This window comes from Mus caroli, unplaced genomic scaffold (genome assembly GCF_978045245.1).
Source record: "Mus caroli unplaced genomic scaffold, Mus_caroli_1 scaffold_8, whole genome shotgun sequence".
Classification (NCBI taxonomy): Eukaryota; Metazoa; Chordata; class Mammalia; order Rodentia; family Muridae; genus Mus; species Mus caroli.
Window position 1 is genome coordinate 113,104,680 of NW_028227263.1, and position 21,286 is coordinate 113,125,965.

Here is a 21,286-nt window from a genome sequence, read left to right on the forward strand (position 1 = left end):
GGACTGGAACTCAAGCAGGTCAGAAAGCAGGAGCTGATGCAGAAGCCATGGACGCATGTTCCTTACTGGCTTGCTTCCCCTGGCTTGCTCAGTCTGCTATCTTATAGAACCCAAGACTACCAGCCTGGAGATGGTCCCACCCACAAGGGGCCTTTCACCCTTGATCACTAATTGAGGAAATGCCTTACAGTTGGATCTCATGGAGGCATTTCCTCAACTGAAGTTCCTTTCTCTGTGATAACTCCAGCTGTGTAAAGTTGACACAAAACTAGCCAGTACACTCCCTAATAAGAAAAGATGGTTGCAGGGACCACATCAGGACCCTCATTAGCTAGTTCATCATTTAAATGTCTGCCTACCTTTCACCATTTTTTATAGTGTATCTCTGCTCCATCTATAATAAACCATGGACATGCCTGGAGTATGAAAATAAAAAAGTTTATCAAATCTTTCTTTTTAACTCTAACTCCTCTTTCCCTGAGAGACAACTTTAAGCCTTTAATGAAGGCTGCCTCTTAAGCTTAGTTCCCAATTCTCAGTGGAGATGAATCACTTACCAAGGGCTACTCTCTCCCATGAGCTGTGGGAGAGGTCCTTCACTACTTATTTCTTCTTGGGGTCACGACGAACATCTCTAGGGTTGTCAAACTCTGTAATCTCCACCTAAGGTAAATGATCCAAACCTCAGCTCCATGTTGAGGTGCCATTTGTCCTGTACAGCAGGATCCAGTTTTCGTGTGTACGAGGGGGACCACAAACCTGAAAAACAAATGATCGAGAAAGAAGGGCAGAGACCAGGAAGATTCTTGTCAAGGTCTCAGTTTATTATGCTGGAACGCCAGGTTTTAAGCACACAGCAAGGGGAATAGGGAGGGGTTGAGGGGGAATTAACAAAGAACAAAGAAGTGGGCATCTGGGGACATGAAGGCCGAATTCAAACTGTAGACGGGAGGCAATCTGAGTCTATCTCCGGAATGTAGAATCCTCCTTAACAACCTTGGGTGTCAGGCTGAGGTCAGCACGTAACTCGTGTCCTTAGAAGTGTTGGGAGTCAGGAGATATAAGGAAGAGGGGACTATAATTCAGCCTTCTATAGACTCAGGTGCCAGGAAGGGAATAGGGAGGAGGGGGTGACCAGCTCCTTAACACAAGGCCATTTGGCTTATTAGGGTGGGAAACTGTGAAAGGCCTACTTTCTCACAGTATGGTCTCCAACAGTAAAATTTATCCTGTGACATATTTGTGGAAAGTATGTGATTTACTTTTTTATCTTTATTTTACATGGAATTACAGTTAAGAGATTTCATGAATGTCAGAAGAGACTTTGAACTTATAAGCATGTTTGAGACTATTACAGACTACAGAGTATAGCTGTCGTTGTCCTTCCTTGTGTGTTCTTTCTTCCACCCTTTTCCACCTCTTTCCTTGTACCCTTTTAAATTCCTAACACTAGATAGAAAAAAGAGAGAAATCCATGAATTAATCCAGAGGTTGCAAAGGGGGTGATTTTATCATTTGAATACTTCCCGCTGATTAAGTGTGTTGAGTCCTTTGGGAAAAGTTTGATCTACATCATCAGGATATAGAATTTTTATACTTGTTTCTTCTTTGAGGATGGCTACTTAACAATCTATGACCAAAAATAGCCAGCAAATAACAAGCAAATACCCAATTCTTGTGGCCCTAGTGTTTATATACCTTCTGAGGAGTTCCCAGAATTCCAAATATCACACATTCACAGAAACTATTTGCAGCTGGTAAAATCATGCCCTTGCTAGAGCACAAGGCAAATCACAATCAGTTACTGTTGACTGCCAGTGAAGAGCAACACCCTCCCTAAGTAACTAAATAGGGTAAAAAAATGAATTAAATTGATAAACCCTAACCCAAACCAAGCAAATGGAAGTTAAGACTCCGTACGAAACAGGAGAAGAAAAGAGGATAACATCACAGATAAGCAGGAACTAGCCTGCCTCCATCTTATGCTTAAAAGCCATCTTATAGTAAAGACAAACTAAGTTCATTCATGTTAATGATTAAACAAAGCTCCGTATCTTAAGAATTGGGCTAAGTCCGACCTGTAACCTTAACTACATGTGGCTGCATACTTCCTGTTCTAGGACTGACAATCATGTCTTTGTTTCAAAAGTTGTTTGTAACCATCTTGCAACCTTATATTTGTTTCAGAAAGTTTATATGGCTCCTTATGCTACAACTTCTGACTATGACCACCCTGTTAGTCACAGCTTGCAGGCATATCTTTGGTTCAAGAGGTCATTAGGACTAATTTCTTTGTCCTTCCTATTTTGCCTGCCAAATCCCTTATCTCCCAAATTCCCTACCCATGGGCTGTATAGGTCTTGTCTTCTTCATGTCAAATGTTGACATATCAAACCCCAACTTAGGGAGAGGCAGAATGTATACACAAATAAATAGCTCAGTTTAATTAATTGCATGCTTTAATTAATATGACCATGATGATTTGGGTGGGTGTTTTTTCCCTCCCATCTTCTAGGTTAACAATTCCAACAATATTAGAATTATCGTAAAGACACTTTTAAACCCAATGTCACACTAGACTGGAAAATGTAAGGAAATAGATTTTATGTCTAAAAACTACAAAGGCTAACCCAAGGCAAAATATGTAACTTATGACTACAATGTCACTTATAACTTCAATGTAACTTATAACTACAATGCAACTTATGACTACATTGTGTCTTAAAACTACAGTGTAACTTATAACAGAAATGAGATTGAAGCAGTAGTGAAAAGTTTCCTAGGTTAGATTAGCTGGGTTCACTGCTGATATCTGCCAAGCCTTTAAAGAACTAAGATTAATGAATCTTGAGGTATTCTACAAAGTATATTAGCAGAACTCAATTAGTGAAGCAAATATTATTCTGATACCAAGTCAAAGACACAACATGAAATGAAAAGTATAGGATACTCCTGATGAAAATAGACACAATATTCTCAGTAAAGATATGTTGTACTCAATTAAAGAACACATCCTTTCCAGAGATGGCTCAATGCATGAATATCTGCAAGTGTTGTCACAGACTCAAAGGGAGAAATCACAGGAGCATTTACAAGTGCAGGCTTTTGTTAAAATCCAGTGTTTCACCACTTTTGGGTTTTTTTTTTTTTTTTTGAAGATTGTCTTAGCATGTTGGTCTTGAGCTCATAATCCTACTGAGAAAAGTCTCTCTCTCTCTCTCTCTCTCTCTCTCTCTCTCTCTCTCTCTCTGTCTCTCTCTTTCCTCTTTCTGTGTGTGTGTGTGTGTGTGTGTGTGTGTGTGTGTGTGTGTGTGTGTGTTAGATTCAGCTTTCCTTCGGGCTGGTGGCAGTCACTGTCAAAGTCTCTTAGCAATGCCTAGCGATGGTGACTCACATTGGATCCCAGCTCAATTTTTATCTTTGTGATTAAGGGGATCCCAGACAGGTGACTGGGGCACACCTGCCTCAGCTTCCCACAAGTGGGGATCACAGGTGGAGAGAAGCATGTCTTCACCTCATTTCTTTCCTGGTCATCTGATTGCTCTGTATAAGCCTCTACCTACAATTTACCATTTAACCACTGTGTTTGTCATTTGCAGAGACTTTATACTAGGTATGACACATTTTCTCTGTAAGTGTGACCCAAGCAAAAAGCAGGGCCTTCATTTGCTCTGCCCTCATTGCCTAAAACATTTTTTCTCCACCTGCCTGGGTAATTTGTCTCCTAAATACCCAGACTCTTCAAAAACCAACATGTCTGAAGGAAGGGCCACCTATGCATTAACATGTATAAGGAGGCACACACCAATACCCACATTGAGTATTGGTCCCCATTGTGTATCAGTGAGTGTATCATGGGTGCTTGAGAAGCAGAGTGGAGCCTCTGCTCTCTGTCTTCCACAATACCCTGTTACACTTCTGCTGTGTACCTTGGGATCAGACATCACAAGTCCCTGGCTACCTCAGCTTGCCCTATCCTTGACTTTCAACATTCCAGATCAAGAAGCAAGTTAACCTCTTTCCCAAATACATTACCTAGTCTTGGGTCTTTTGAATGAAGGGAGATCACCTCCCAGGAGTAACACCTACAGATCATCTGGAATTCTTCTGTAAGTTGTAAGAACACAGTCTTTCATTCATGTTTATTTATTTTTTCAAAATTTAATTAGATATTTTCATCATTTACATTTCAAATGCTATCCTAAAAGTCCCCTATACCCTCCCGGGACCCTTCACTTCTACCCACCCACTACCTCTGCTTGACCCTGGTGTTCCCCAGTACTGGGGCATATAAGGTTTGCAAGACCAAGGGGCCTCTCTTCGCAATGATGACCGATTAGACCATCTTCTGCTACATATGCAGTTAGAGACACAAGCTCTGGGGGTACTGGTTAGTTCATATTGTTGTTCCACCTATAGGGTTGCAGACCCCTTCATCTTCTTGGTTATTTTCTCTAGCTCCTTCATTGGGGGGCCAGTGTTCCATCCAATAGATGACTGTGAGCAACCACTTCTGAATTTGCAAGGCTCTGGCATAGTCTAACAAGAGACAGCTATATCAGGGTTCTTTCAGCAAAATCTTGCTGCCATATGCAATAGTGTCTGCATTTGGTTGATGATTATGGGATGGATCCCCGGGTGGGGCAGTCTCTGGATTGCCCATCCTTTGGACTCAGCTACAAACTTTGTCTCTGTAACTCCTTCCATGTTCCCCATTATAAGTAGGGCGAAGTATCCACACATTGGTCTTCCTTCTTCTTGAGTTTCATGTGTTTTGCAAATTGTATCTTGTATATTCTAAGTTTCTGGGCTAATACCCATTAATCAGTGAGTGCATATAATTTCAGTTCTATTGTGATTGGGTTAACTCACTCAGGATGATACCCTACAAATTCATCCATTTACCTATGAATTTCATAAATTCACTGTTTTTAATAGCTGAGTAGTACTCTACTGTGTAAAAATTCAACATTTTCTGTATCCATTCCTCTCTTGAGGGACATCTGGGTACTTTTCAGCTTCTGGTATTATAAATAAGGCTGCCGTGAACATAATGGAGCATGTATTCCTATTATCCATTGGAACATCTTCTGAGTATAAGCCCAGATGAGATATTGCTGGATCCTCTTGTGGTACAATGTTCAATTCTCTGAGAAACCGCAGACTGATGTCCAGAGGGGATGTACAAGCTTGCAATCCCACCAACAATGGAGGAATGCTCCTCTTTCTCCACATCCCTGCCAACATCTGATGTCACCTGAATTTTTGATCTTAGCCATTTTGACTGGTGTGAGATGGAATCTCAGGGTTGTTTTGATTTTCATTTCCCTGATGATTAAAGATGTTGAACTTTTATTCAGGTGATTCTCAGCCATTCGGTATTCCTCAGTTGAGAATTCTTTGTTTACTCTGTGCCCCATTTTTTTAATGGGGTTATTTGATTTTCTGAAGTCCAGCTTCTTGTGTTGTTTGTATATATTGGAAATTAGTCCCCTATCAGATTTAGGATTGGTAAAAATCCTTTCCCAATGTATTGGTGGCCTTTTTGTCTTGTTGACTGGCTCTTTAAGTTGAAAATCTTCATTCTCATCTACTCCTATTATCCGTAGGTTTGGTCTTCTCATTGTGACCTGGAATTCCTGGATGTTTTGAGTTAGGATATTTTTGCATTTTGCATTTTCCTTGATTGTCGTGCCCATGTTCTCTATGGAATCTTCTGCATCTGAGATTCTCTCTTCCATCTCTTGTATTCTGTTGCTGATCCACTCATCTATGGTTCCAGATTTCTTTCCTAGGGTTTCTATCTCCAGAGTTGTCTCACTTTTTGTTTTCTTTATTGTTTCTACTTCCCTTTTTAGGTCTTGCATGGTTTTGTTCAATTCCATGTCCTGCTTGATTGTGTTTTCCTATAATTCTTCAAGGAATTCTAACTCTTTAGAAGTGTTCTCCTATATTTCTTTAAGTGAGTTATTAATGCCCTCCCTAAAGTCTTCTTTCAGGATCATGAGATAGGATTTTGCATCTGAGTTTTGCTTTTCAGGTGTGTTGGGGTATCCAGGATTGGCTTAGGTGGGAGTGCTGGGTTCTGATGATAGTGAATGGTCTTGATTTCCGTTTGTAAGATGCTTACATTTGCCTTTCATCATCTGGTAATCTCTGGCATTAGTTGTTACAGTTGTCTCTGGTTGGAGCTTGTTCCTCCTGTGATTCTGTTAGCCTCTGTCAGCAGTCCTGGGAGCCCAGTTCTCTCCTGAGTCTCAGTGGTCAGAGTACTCTCTACAGGCAAGCTATCCTCTTGCAGGGAAGGTGCACAGAGTTCTGGCGTTCAGATCTGCCTACAGTAGGCTGAAGATGAATGCCTGAAACAGGGCCTGTTTCAGAAGATGTGTTGCCAATGCAGTCTGATAGCTGACTTGGGCAGACTCTTCTCTGAGGGACCAGGGACACAAGATGGCTCCCTCACCTGCTCCAGCAGTCAGAGCCCTACCGGGAGGACACCTCTCCTCTGGCTAAGAAGGTGCCAGGATGTCTGGAGCCGAAAAGGGGCTTGTCTCAGAAGCTGTGCCTTTTCTGCAGTCTGCACATGTGCAGACTAGTCTCTGAGGGACCCAGGTCAAAAGATGGCTCCCTCACCTGCTCAGGCAGTCAGTGCCCTCCCAGGCAGACACCTCTCCTCTGGAGGGGAAGGTTACTGGATGTCTGGAGCCTGAAACAGGATCTGTCCCAAAGCTGTGTCACTTCTGCAGACCACTCACTCACCCTCCACAGTCCCCAAGCTGACCTGGGCAGACTGGTCTCCAAAAGACTCAGGTCCCAAGATGGCTCCCTCACCTTCTTAGGCAGTCAAAGACCTCCCAGGAAGACAGCTCTGCACTGGGAGTGAAGATGCCTGGATTTCTGGAGCCCCAAATGGTGTCTGTCCCAGAAGCTGTGTTGCTTCTTTAGTCTGAACTCTCCCCTGAGCAGAGTAGTCTCTGAGGGACCCCAGACACAAGATCGAGACTTGAAGTTTTTATCATACAGATCTTTCATTTCCTTAGTTAGAGTCACTCATGTGTATTTTATATTATTTGTAACTATTATGAATGGTGTTGTTTCCCTAATTTTTTTCTCATCCTGTTTGCCCTTTGTGTAGGGAAAGGCCATTGATTTGTTTGAGTTAATTTTACATCCAGCTACTGCACTGAAGCTGTTTATCAGGTTAGGAGGTGTTTGGTGGAATTTTTAGGGCCATTTATATATACTATCATATCATCTGCAAAGAGTGACTTCTTCCTTTCCAATTTGTATCCCCTTGATCTCCTGTTGTTGTTGAATTGTTCTGGCTAGGACTTCAAGTACTATATTGAATTGGTAGGGAGAAAGTGGGCAGCCTTCTCTAGTCCCTGGTTTTAGTGGGATTGCTTCGAGTTTCTCTCCATTTAGTTGGATGTTGGCTACTGGCTTGCTGTATATTGCCTTTATTATGTGTAGGCATGGGCCTTGAATTCCTGAACTTCCCCAGACGTTTATCATGGAGATGTATTGGATTTTGTCAAATTCTTTCTCAGAATCTAATAAGATGATCATGTGGTTTTTGTCTTTGAGGCTCTTTGTACAGTGGATTATGTTGATGGATGTCTGTATATTAAACCATCCATGCATGCCTGGAATGAAGCCTACTTGATCAGGATGGATGATCGTTTTGATGTCTTTTTGGATTTGGTTTTCGAGGATTTTATTGAGTATTTGTGCATCCCTGTTCATAACAGAAATTGGTCTGAAGTTCTCTTTCTTTGTTGGCTCTATATGTGGTTTAGATATCAGAGTAGGTATCATCTATACCTATTATCTCTAGGTTTGGTCTTCTCATTGTGTCCTGGATTTCCTGGATGTTTTGAGTTAGGCTCTTTTTCGATTTTGCATTTCCTTTGTTGTGTCCATGCTTTCTATGGAATCTTCTGCACCTGAGATTCTCTCTTCCATCTCTTGTATTCTGTTGCTGATGCCCACATCTATGGTACCTGATTTCATTCCTAGAATTTCTATCTATAGAGTTGCCTCCCTTTGGGTTTTCTTCATTATTTCTACTTCCATTTTTAGATCTTGGGAGTTTTGGTTCAATTCCATTACCTGTTTGGTTGTGTTTTCCTGTAATTCTTTAAGGGATTTTTGTGTTTCCTCTGTATGTACTTCTATTTGTTTAGCCGTGAATTCCTGTAATTTTTTAAAGAGCTTACACCTGATTCACAGTGTTCTCCTGTAATCTTTAAGTGAGTTATTAATGTCCTTCTTAATATCCTCTACCACCATCATGAGATCTGATTTTAAATTCTAGTCTTGCTTCTCGGGTGTGTTGGAGTATCCAGGACTCACTGTGGTGGGTGTACTGGGTTCTGATGATGCCCACTGTTCTCGATTTCTTACGCTTGCCTTTCCCCATCTTGTAATCTTTGGTGTTAGAAGATCTAGCTGTCTCTGGCTGAAGCTTGTTCCTCCTTTGATTATGTTAGCCTCTGTCAGCAGTCCTGGGAGTCCAACTCTCACCTGAGTCAGAGTGGTCAGAGCACTCTCTGCAGGCAAGCTCTCTTCTTGCAAGGCAGTTGTACAGAAGTCTGGAGCTCCCATCCACTTCCCGAGTCCTGTGATGCTGAGGTTTTGGGTGTGCTAGGGGTCCTGTTGTGTGGAGAGTCCTCTGGGTCCTTGGCTCCCTTGCTGGGTTCAGGAAGAAGATGGGGGGGGGCTAGCCCCAACCAGAACGAATCCCAGCTTCTGGTCATTCAGTGTTCCTTTATCCCTCTTCTTGCTGGCACACAAGACCCTCAGAGATTCTTTGGTGCTGAAGTTCTGTTCCACTCACCCATGATTCTGAGGTCCTGGGTGTGCTAGGTGCCTTGTGGAGTGGGTCCCGCCAGGTCACACTGGGTTCAGTCATGTTCATTTACTTGCCATGCAACAATTCACATCAGCAAGGGTTTATAGGTTATTTCACCACTATATAGTACAATCTAATATAATGTTATTTATTTTGTTTGTCAAATTGTTTCAAATTTTTCTATTAGGAGCTTCTTAATGCTTACTGATGCCAGTTTTCACAGACATTTGTAGGTGTGTGTTCATGTGTTTGTGTGCTTGTGTGTGTGCCTGTGTATGGACAGAGGTATCAAGGTGTGTGTGTGTGTGTGTGTGTATACGTTGAAAGGTCAAATGACAATTTAAGAAGTTACTTCTCCTCTACCAAGTGGGCTCTGGAATTTGAACTCACCTTCAATTAGTGCACCTTTAATCACTGAGCTATCTCAACAGTCTTCAACTAATTATTTGAGACCAGGTCTCTTATTGAACAATTTATTCTCTGATTTGTTATTAAAACTGATGTACCAAAGGCTGGGTAGAAGAGAAAACAGGGATGCACGTCCATCAGCCAGGGGAGAGGAGGAAAAAGAAAAAGAGAATTCAGCTACCAGGAAAGGGTCTTAAGGAGACACCACGGGAAAACACCTGGTTTAGAGACAGCCAGATCAATACTAACATGTAAGTATCTTGTGGAATGTTATTGGAAGGTAGGTAGTTTAGCTTAAAGAAATAGAGAGGATCAATGGCTGCCCACTTTTTCTGCTATAATGCTTGATTAAATAAATATAATGGACTCTGTCTCGTGTATTTGAAAGATAGCCAAGATATACAAGAAAGAGCTCCTTTTAAAATTGCATTAACAAAAAGCCCAACTTCCTTGGTTCTGAAGAATTCATTAATTCTCTTATTTACCCATGAGTTTATCTACCAGTCCAAGTGCAGATCTCCAAATTCCACCCAGGGTCAGCACAACAGTATGGGGAATATTCACAGGTATAGGGTCCTGCCTCACAGTCACCTGCTTCACAGTCACTGTTACCTGCCTCCCATTCACCTGTCTCACAGTCACCTACCTCACAGCCCCTGTCACCTGCCTCACAATCACCAGCCTCACAGATAGTCACCTGCCTCAGACTCACTGTCATCTACCTCACAGTTATCTTCATCACAATCCTTGTCACCTGCCTCACAGTCACCTGCCACACAGTTAGTCACCTGCCTTAGACTCACTGTCATCAACCTCGCAGTTATCTTCATCACAGTCCCTGTCACTTGCCTCACAGTCACCTGCCTCACTGCCTCACAGTTAGTTTCCTGCCTCACAGTTAGTCACCTGCATCATTGCCACTGAAATTTATGACTGTTCAGATTCATACCCAACCCATGGCCAGTGTCTCTTGGCAGCCCTGGTCCCTTGCCAAACATCATTCTAATACATATACATGATAAAATCGCATCTGTCAATGTGACAGCCATCTCAGTCTGAGAGATAAGCCCAGTGTTATTAATTGGACCACACCCTTCCTTACACTTAGCACCACTGCCACAATCCTCTGAATGTTGCCTTCCCTAAGATTAACTAACTTCTACTTCCATCCTCATATACATCACCAAAATACCCAGTGGGTATTCATTTGGAATCTTGGTCCTGAATTTCTCCAGACTTGTGTCCAGACATACACTCAAGGCCTTCACACAGACTTCTCTAGGACAGCTCAGATTCAACAAAGCTCCAAACCTAATTCTTAACATTCCTTATAAAAAAATGATGCAACTTATCTATCCACATCAGCAGACAACATTTTCTTCTGTTTAGCAATAGACATCAAAAGCCTCAGGTGGTCTATGTCCCCTCTTTGCCTCTAATCCCATTGGACTCTCCCAGACCAACAGAAGATATTCCAATTTTCTGTACCTGAAATCACAATGATGATCCACCCAGAACCCTGGACTTTGGCCTTCACTGGCACTGTCCCAGAAGCTACTGTGATAAGCCTATCTTCTGCTCTCCACTCCTCTGCCAGTGAATATATGCTGTTCCCAGTCTGTTCACCTATAATGGTGGGAATGGCTGATGTGTGTATGTGTGTGAGTGAGGAGTGAAGGAAAGAAAGACAGTGAGAGAAACCTCAAGCAGCAGTGAGTGTGTTGAGAAGACTCTTGGAAGACATGCTTTGCTGAGACAGGTCATTTAATTGCGTGGAAAAAAAAACAGATATTTAAACCTTTGGGGGTGAGATGTGGCATCAATGGTGAGTATATATCAGTGTTTGGAGCCATGGTGCTGGAAAAGCCTCATTTGCAGATGCTGATGAACATGGCCTTGTAAGGGGAAACAAACAAAGTCTAAACTGGCTACTGGGCTATGTGACCTCTTCCTGTGGGGCAAAGGTGGGGGCCCAGGTCTAAGCAGTCTAGGACATGCAGTCCTAATCCTGCTCATCTCAGGACAATATTTCCGGGATTTGGACATGCCTCAAACCCACTCTTGCTCCAGGTTTACTTCTCAAATCTCCAGAGTTCCATTGGTCCCACAGATGTCCAATAAAACCTGATTCTGAAGACCTTCCCCACAAACTATAAAGCTTCCACAGTCACTAAAACCCCACAAACAAAGGCTCAGATCCTCAGCTGCCACTCTAGTCCTGGATCCTGCATCTTAGCTCTCTGATCGTGCAAGACATGATACTGAACTACAACTGACTGCCAGCTGTCTCACCTCAGGATGTGTACACATCAATGCAGGTACCTGTTATACTTTCTAAAGGACATGCTACTGGTAGTCAGATACTTGGATGTGTCCATACATCTGCTGTTCTGGATTGAGTATCTATGTCTGATCAGAACACAGGTCTAATAATCAAAGATAAAGGCAATTTATTTCAAGACTAATGTCTAGTTAACATATGAGTGGGATATTTATGGCAAGATCACATGAGATACCATCTCATTATATCTGCTTGCCTTATGAGTGTCTCTGAAGCTATAGAAACCTGTGATGGAGTGACATTTTGAGAGAACCCATACTTGTTGCAGGATATCTGATCACACTGTGAACAACAAGACTGAATTTAAAAAAATTATTTTTCTTGTTTTGGTGTGGCTCAGCTCTAGCACACATCTTTAAACCAAGAGCTTTCTGTAAGCAAGAGCTAAATTATATCAATGATAGGTCAAGAGGCAGTAAGAGCAACCAGTTGTCATGGAGTGAACATAAGGAAACTCAGGAAAGATGAAGAAGCATCTTTGAGTTGAAGGCAACTTAAGAGAGCATGGCGAAGGAGATGATAAGTTTTCCTTCTGGGACATCAGTGGAGTAGGAAGGTCACCTGGCTGATTTTTCTGCTACTATCTAGCAGGTTTCCACCACAGTGTCTGGCTTCCAAGTCAAAAAATTTGGAATTTTATAAAATTCTGTGGTAAAAGAGAGATTATGAGAGTACAACCACCCGGTGAGGGGCAACAAAAGCCCTCATGTACCTCCATCCCTGCCCTGCAGCACAATAGCCTAACTCCTGTGTTTTACATATATGTCAATACATATATGAACAAAACATATACATCCATATACCAATAAAAATCTCATAACTAGAATAATGATAATAATAAATTTAAAAGTAAAGTTCACAAAACTACATCCACAGTGGAGCCCTCCCTAGCACTCAACGCCAAGTCCTTTTTCCCTCTGAGCAAACTCTAGAAAAATTTTCTAATCCTGTCTAGGAAGGAGTCTCCTCAGCTCATCGTGATGGCACCAACACCCTCAGAATTAAAGTCCTTCTGCTCAAAAGCTCAGTTTCCATCACTCCTCACACGAATCTTCAAGCCTCTCCACATGCAGCTCTCTCTCTGAAGAGAAAACTTCTCAGGTCCTCCTTGCACTTGGTGACAGAAACAGCAAAACTTACTCAAGGAAGTCACCCTGGTCCTGATCATCTGGGCTGAGTTGAAAAGACCTGGGCAGGCACAGCTCTGACTTCTAATGTGCACTTGGCTGCACTCAAGTGCTTCCTGGGACCACAGCACCTTTCCAGGTAGTGTGTCCAAGAGGCAGCCACCTGCACACCAGAGGCTGAGTGAAGTATTTCCAGGCTGTGTCCCAACTGAAGCCCTGTCAGCCTATGCAGCAGTCACTTATTCGGCATCCTCCTGAACCTGACCTACATAGTTTTCTTGAGTTTCTGAGTTCCTTATTTCACTGCAGTAGCCCAAACTCAGATTCTTCAAATCCCATACAAAGCCTCAGCCTGACAAAAGCTGGAAGTTTCACCCTCAGTCACCAAGCTGAGTCTTATGGGTAATGAAATTCTCATGGCATGACCCTTCATAGGCATGAAAACCATCATGTTGCACAACAGGTACTTAGAGACCCTTGGCGGCCATACTTGCTGGTATTCTAAAGTTCTGCTCCTTCTCCTGCTACAGTGGTGTACAGAGATTACCATAGAAAGGACTGAAACAATGCACAGGAAACCTTATTTCTGATATTTTTCAATGCTACGAAACCAGATGGCAAAGGAAACCATATGTTCACCCAATGACATTGGAATTAATATTATTCCCTTATTTCTATTCAGATGCATGTGGGCTGACTTTTAATATGTCAGCTGTGGGACTGATACTGTTTCTCAATAGCTAAAGGCACTTGCTCCCCAGCATGGCAACCTGAGTTTAAATTCCAAGACCTATGTGTTAGAAGAGGACCAAACATACTCCTACAGGTTGTCATTTGACCTTGACTCATAAACATAAAAGAAAGAAAGAAAGAAAGAAAGAGAGAGAGAAAGAAAGAAGGAAAGAAAGAAAGAAAGAAAGAAAGAAAGAAAGAAAGAAAGAAAGAGAGAGAGAGGGAGAGAGGGAGAGAGGGGCATGGGGAGGAGAGAGAGAGAGAGAAAGAAAAAGAGGGAGAGGGAGAGAGAGAAATTAAAGGCAGTTGTATATATATGTTAGGGCAATGAAAAAAATTCCAAGTAGGATCATGATTTTATGATTGGAAAGACTAGGTGAATGCTGTTGAGTTGAGTAGATGGATACACCAACTCTAAGCAATCTTAGATTCCCATAGAAAACATGTCTCTGTAGTCAGCCATTTTCAAAGTAACAGGTATTCATAGGAGTTGCTGATACAGAATGTGTGCAAAGCAGTAATTTGTTACTGTGAGAATGTAGGGTTGTGTTAAATGCTATTTAAAAAGTACATTTATTTTAATTCTGTATTATGTTTGCATGAATGTCTGGTTACCATGAGACTATTTCTGTGAGCTAGAGACCAGAAGAGGGTCTCCTTGGATTCTCTGGAACTGGAGATATAGACAGTTATAAGCTGTCATAGATACTGAGAATCCTTGTCCTCTGGTAGACCTCTTAGCCACTGACCCATCTCTGCATACCAGGATATTTTCCCCACTAGAAAGTGACTCTACATTCACTGGCAATTGTGGTTGAAAAAATCTATATCAGGAGTAAAGCTTATCTAAGAAAATCAGTTGTGCAATACAAAGTAACTAGAAACACAGTTATTCATTCAATCATGCCCAGATTGGTCCTGAGACAACATTATTGGTGAAATGTATAAAAATCTAGAATCTCCATATTGTAATCAAGGGGCTCTGATATAGAAAAAGTGCAAGAAAAGTTGGTGGTATAAGGGTGAACCCTGGAGAGCTGGCTTGCAATGACTGTAATATATGTACTCTTCTGGCCTCTCAGGGAACCTACCTACTCAAGTCCATAACCCTTCCATCTCTATACCTATAACTAATAGTAAAACAACCATTGAATAAAAATAAAACACAACTTTTGAGTTTATCTTCTGAGTTACTGGTTAAAAGTAAAAGGATCTTTCTTACTATGCCAGACCACATGAATTCACGTTTTATGACCCCATTCCCTGGTTGGTCTGCACTAAATTATGATTCAACCGTAGATGTGATAACTTACTCTGAGGGACAGCCTACAAGTCAGTTCTGAGCTCCACTGAGAGATACTTGTCCCTCATAGGTTCTGTGTTTTACTCTCATGAAGGAAGCTGAGGTACACGGTAAATGTACTTGCAAAAATACATGCTAATACACCTTCTAGCATAAATTGTGTGATCAGATATTGTAAGACTGTATATTTCAGGATTCTTCTACCTTGGTTTAAATGTGGGGGTTTTGTTGAGGTTTGATCTTGCTGTCTATTTTAATGCTAAATATGGTCCCCCAAGACCTGGAATCTGTGCATAGACCTGTGACTCTGCACCAAGTCCTTTCTGATTGGTATATAAAGATACCAACAGACAATAGCTGAGCATAACAAACATAGATGGAGTATAGGATTCTCAGGCTTGGGGTCAGAAGAGGACCATGAGAAGAAGGTGCAGGAGGAAGAAGGAGAAACCACCATGGCATAAGTGAACCAGAAAAATGTGATCTTGAGGGCTGGCCAATTGGAGAGCCCAAATGAAGCACAATAAGTAGTAGTTAATAATTCAGGAACGTAGATTCAAATAGTATAGAGGGTAGTTATCTGTCCAGTTCTAATGTTGACTAAAGCTTATGGTAAATATAAAGTTTGTGTGTGTATTTTATCCAGGAACTAAAGAATCAAAGCCTGAGTGGAAACCCCAGATTGAGACTAAAATTTTCTATAACATATTGGAAATCAATATCTAGCAAAAATTCACCTAAAAAATAGTGTCAGATTGCCAAATGGAAAACATACACTGTCATCTTAAGATTAGGTGGTGGGGATAATTGGTTTCTTAGCTGTGTGGTTTTCCTTGAAGTAATGTTAAAGGTGGGAGGACTAGGACAAAAATATAAATTAGGCATGTGTCATTCTAAGTTAGGATGAAGTTGAGGCTCCCTAACCTAACTAAACAGCAGTCTAATGTCCTTGTTCCTGCCTAAGGACTCTCAATGCTTCTCTGCTTTTTTGGAGATGCTGCTTAATTCCAAAGATACTAAAGACCTTGCAGTGCAACGAAGCAGGCAACATCTGCTGCTCAGAGGAGAGAAAACAAGGCTACCTGTCTTCCAAAATCAAACAATTATAGAAAATAAATGTAAATGGGAGATTTCAATGCCATCTTATCATAATAATCATAATCATAATCTCATCATAATCAGGAGCTAAGCAAACATACACTTTCTTCTCTCTGTCAGGCTTTCTCAGGGTATGGACTTTGGCAACCTCAATGTAATAGAGTTTCTTCACAGCCTCTTTGATCTGGTGTTTGTTGCCCTTGACATCCACAATTTATACACAGAGATATTAAACTCCATAGAATTTAGAAATAAATAAAATTTATTGTAAATGTATTATAGAAGGGAGAAATAGCCTTTTCACAAAGATGGCACCAAAAGCGAGGAAGGAAGCCCTGTCCCTTCCCAAAGATGAAGCCAAAGCAAAGGCCTTGAAATCTAAGAAGGCAGTGATCAGAACAATCATACACCTTCTGGCAGCCCATGTCCCTGTGGCTCCAGAGAAAGTAAAAATATCCTCAAAATAGTGAGCCCAGGAGAAACAAGCTTGACCACTAGGCTGTCTTCAAATTGCCTCTTCATGGCACCGAGCCAGCCATGAAGAAAATAAAGGAATACAACATGCTTGTGTTCATTGTGGATGTCAAGGCCATCAAGCACCAGATCAAAGAGGCCGTGAAGAAACTCTATGACATTGATGTGTCCAAAGTCCATACCCTGACAAGACCTGACAGAGAGAAGGCTTATGTTCGCTTAGCTCCTGATTATGATGCTCTAGATGTTGCCAACAAGATTGGGGTCATCTAAACTGAGTCCAGATGGCTAATTCTAAATATACACTTTTTTCACCATAAAAAATGAAGGTAGAAATAATAGAAGTGTAAGATGTCAATGCTATCTTAAGCAACTGGGTCCTTTCAATGTGAGATCCATGGGAACACTGGGACAGGTTATCCTAGCACATGATATATATGTTGTCCTTAAAATAGGCTTAAACCATAAATATAAAGGAATTTAAATGAAGTTAATTATAGGAAAATATTAATTAAATTTATATAGAGGTAAAGAGGATATTTGTATTTGTGTAAATTAAGATAAAGTGGAAAGTGTATTTGTCCAGAGAGATATTAATCTCCATAGAAGGGAGAAATAAATGAAAATGGTTTTAAACGTTTTTAAACATGGATGAAAAAAACAAATTCAGGACTTTGATATCAATGCTTAGGAGACCAAGGCAAGGACAGTTAGGTTTCTTGTGAATCTGAAGCCAATCTAATCTATAAACAAATTTGGGGCATCTTGGGCTACCCAGAGAAATCCTATTTCAATAAATTATAATTGTTTTTAATAATTTTAAATTGTTTTAATTTCAAAATGAAGGTGGTTATAAGTTTGGTAGTTACAATTCCCAATGTGGTCCACTGGGTCTGTGGATTCTGGTTTCTGGAGTCCAGACCAGGGGCTGTGTGGATTTACCCCATTGATAAAATATCATATAGGAGGTGTTAAAATCCCTGAGCATAAACAAGTGCTTAGAGGCAAGACTGAGTTGTCTCTTATGTTTTATAGGACCAGAGAGCCAGTACACAAGATTTAAGCACAAAATTCAAATGAGAAACTGAGCCTTTGTGGTGAGGGAATTTGAAGCCACATTGCCTGTACCTCTGCCTATTTTGCCCACAAAATCCCTTATTGGGAAATTCCCTACCTGTGAGCTATATAGGTCTTGTCTTTTCATGACCAGTGCTGATATATGGAACCCTACCTTAGGGTGAGGCAGGCTGTATACACAAATAAGTAGCTTGGTTAAGTTAATTGCTTTCTTTAATTAATTTAGCCATGATGATTTAGGTGGGTATTTTTATCCTCCCATCTTGCATTAACAATGCCAAAAATATTAGAAAGATCATAAACACATACCTTAAAGATATATGTCACACTACACTGGAAAGTCCAAAGAAACAGATTTTATTAATGAAAACTAACAAGGCTAAAACAAGGCAATATATGTAACATAGCTACAATGAAACTTACAACTACAATGTAACTTACACCACAAATGATATTGAAGCAGTAGTGAAAAGATTCCCAGGTCAAATTCTCTGTATCAGCTGGGTTCACTGATGAATTCTACCAAGCCTTTAAAGAACTAAGATTAATGAGTCTTCAATGGATGACTGTGAGCATCCATTTCTGTATTTGCCAGGCACTGGCAGAGCCTGGCAGAAGACAGCCATATCAGGTTCCTGTCAGGGGGCTATTGTTGACATCTGCTTAATGTCTGGATTTGGTGGTTGTTTATGGGGTGGATCTCCAAGTGGGGCAGTCTCTGGATGGTCTTTTCCTTTGGGCTCTGCTTCAAACTTTGTCTCTGTAACTCCTTCCATGGGTATTTTGGTCCCCATTCAAAAAGGAACAAAGTATCCTCACTTTGGCCTTTTTTATTTTTGAGTTTCATGTGTTTTTCAAACTGTATCTTGGGCATACTATGTTGCAGGGCTAATATCCACTTATCAGTGAGGAGCCAGAGAAATACCCAGGGAGCTGAAGATAACTAAAGCGCCATAGAAGGACCATCAATATGAACTAAACAGTATCCCCAGAGCTCCTTGGTACTGTACCACCAATCAAAGAAAACACATGGTGGAACTTGTGGCTCTAAATATATATGTAGCAGAGGATGGCCTAGTCGGTCATCAATGGGAGGAGAGGCCCTTGGTCCTGTGAAGTATCTATGACCCAGTATAGGGGAATGCCAAGACCAGGAAGTAGGTGGGCTGGGGATCATGGAGAGGCGGGGGATAGGAGATTTTAAGAGGGGAAACTAGGAAACCTTTGAAATGTAAATAAAGAAAATATCTAATGAAAACAAGAAAAAAAGATTAATGAGTCTCAAGTTACTCCATAAAGTAGATAAGGAGAACTCAATTAGTGAAGCCAATATTACCCTGATACTGAAAGACCCACAACGTGAGGACTCCCCCACATTCTGACTCAGGAGAGGCGACACCCCAAATCACACAAGAAGCGGTCTTGCTGCAACTGCAAGAGGATTTTTATTCGAGAGAGTTCTCGGGCCCATGGTCATACACCACGCAGGGGTAGAGGACCATGGCGCCCCGAGTAGCTGAGTAAGGGGGTATTTAAAGGAAGAAACCACAACTCATGGAGGTGGGGAGGGCGTTGTTGGAAAATACCAAAAATACCAGTTAAGAGTCACAAGGAAGCATAAAGTCACAAGTGTCAGGTTATCTCTCAAGACAGTTTCTAAGAGCCCCTAACAATCTAAGAGCCCCTAAAGATAGCACATTTGCATTGTAGGTTCCAGTAATGGTCAGGGTGCCATTCTTTGAATTGAACCCAGGAAGCGGGTAGGTGGAGGAATGTCGCTATCTGTTTTATGACCAGTACCTGGAGCACTAAGCCATAAAGGCTACACTCCCAAGCCTGAGCCCAAAAGCCTCGAATTTTGCTATACTTCTTCATTCCCCCCTTCTACTTGTTAATAGTTCTAATCTTAGAACTAGACACTATCTTTTCCCTGACATAGTTGATCCTTTAGGGCATGGTACTGTTGTCTCAAAACTAAAAGCCACACTGCATTAATTCTTGTTTTAATAAAGGTGACTTGCCTATTTAACACACATGGACCTATAATTAAAAGCAGAAGCAAAATCAAAAGGGGTCCCATAAAGGTAGAAAGTAGGGTGGTCAAGAGTACAAGATAAGGGCCTTTCCACCAGAGTCTCAAGGTTTTCTGCGTGGAGACGTCTAGCAGGTCTTCTGGAGCAGGCCTTCTGGAGCTGCCTTTTTGCTCGCTGTCTCACTCACTGGAGTACCTTGAGCCTAGAGAACAAAGGCTGGGAAAGCAGAATGTCAGCACTATGTACAGAGGCTATTTTTACCAGTGGAGGGGGCCCCCTGTAGAGTAATTTATAGGGGGGTCAGTCTAAACTGTCCGGGGGTGTTTCTATCCCTGAAGAGCACAAAGGGTAGGAGAGCTATCTAATCATTAGCGCCAGTCTCCGCTGTCAATTTGGTAAGGGTCTCTTAATGGTTCTATTCATTCTTTCTACCTGTCCTGAGCTTTGGGGCCTGCATGCACAATGTAACTTCTAACCGATCTCTAATATCTTGGCCAGTCCCTGATTTACCTGGGCAACAAAGGCAGGTCCATTACCTTGGGAAGATTTCTTTTAGAAATTCTACCTCATCATAGCACAGGCCTTGCAGCTTTTGACTATTTCTTCCACTAAGTCAAAGAGTCCTGTAACATAGTAGTCAAAGGACCTAACCACACCTTTGAATTTTTTTTTTAAATGAACTCTAAAAACATTACTTGCTACAAAGTTTGGCTGTCCGTTCCTGCACACAAACACAAGAAGGTGCAGCCGCCAATATATCTGTTATAAATCGGGTTTCTAGGATAAGAATTAAAACATATTTATACTTTTGAAACTATTTAGAAACAAAAATGAAATGGCCGTATACATTTGCTCATTTAAACCAAACAAAATTCTTAATTTTTCTAGCTGTAATTTCAAGAGAGGAGCACCTTGTCACCTGATGAATCCAATTTTTACAAGCACAGAGATTTTTGTAGGAAAAACAGTCATTTGTTCCCTTACCATAGAACTTTAGAAGCTGCTGGTCCCTAAAAGAGCAGCATTTATAATCAGCTCCTAGCAGGGCTTCTCCAGCCACACTAGATTTCTAACTACAGGTGCAGGGCTCCAAAGACCAATTAATACTGTTTATTTAATTCTCTCTCGATCTTCTTGACATCCACTGACAGATTGTGGGCCCTAGTCCTTACTTCAGTCCAGTGATCAAGAGTCAAAGTCAAAGGAGTTGTCACTGTCTGTCCCATCTCGAGCTCGACAATACACACCTCACAAGCAGACACAAACACAAAGGAAAAAAGAAACCAAAACCGACGTCGACTTCGTGTCGACCAGAGTCAGCCGGCCTAGAGTTAGGACGCTGACACAGATTGTCAAGGAGAAAAACTATCTCTTGACTACCGCAGGGGTCCACCAGGCGTCCCTGGTCCTCCCCCTGTCCTCCCAGGAAGTCTCCCAGGGCGAACGGACGGTGGGCACCTGGATACGTCTAACCTTACCCACCCCACTCTCCTTCCTGGAGCGCAGTCTCACTACTGAGCATCCGCAAAACCGAAACTGCGATTGCACCGAACAGAATACAGAATCAACACAGAGACTACACAGAGAATCTTACCTCCAAGTGGGTCTAGGACCCCTGGGTGGTCGCACAAATTCTGGGACGAGCCCCCAAATGAAAGACCCCCGAAGGGAGACCCTCACTCTGCCAGGTGTAAAACCAAGGCACGAGGTGGGACTCGAACCCACAATTTCGCAACCCGAAAACCAAGGCACAAATTCAATAAACTCAGATGGATCCAAACTCAGACTTTGCCATGCTTCAGAAACATAGGACAAGACACAAACAACCCAACACAACAT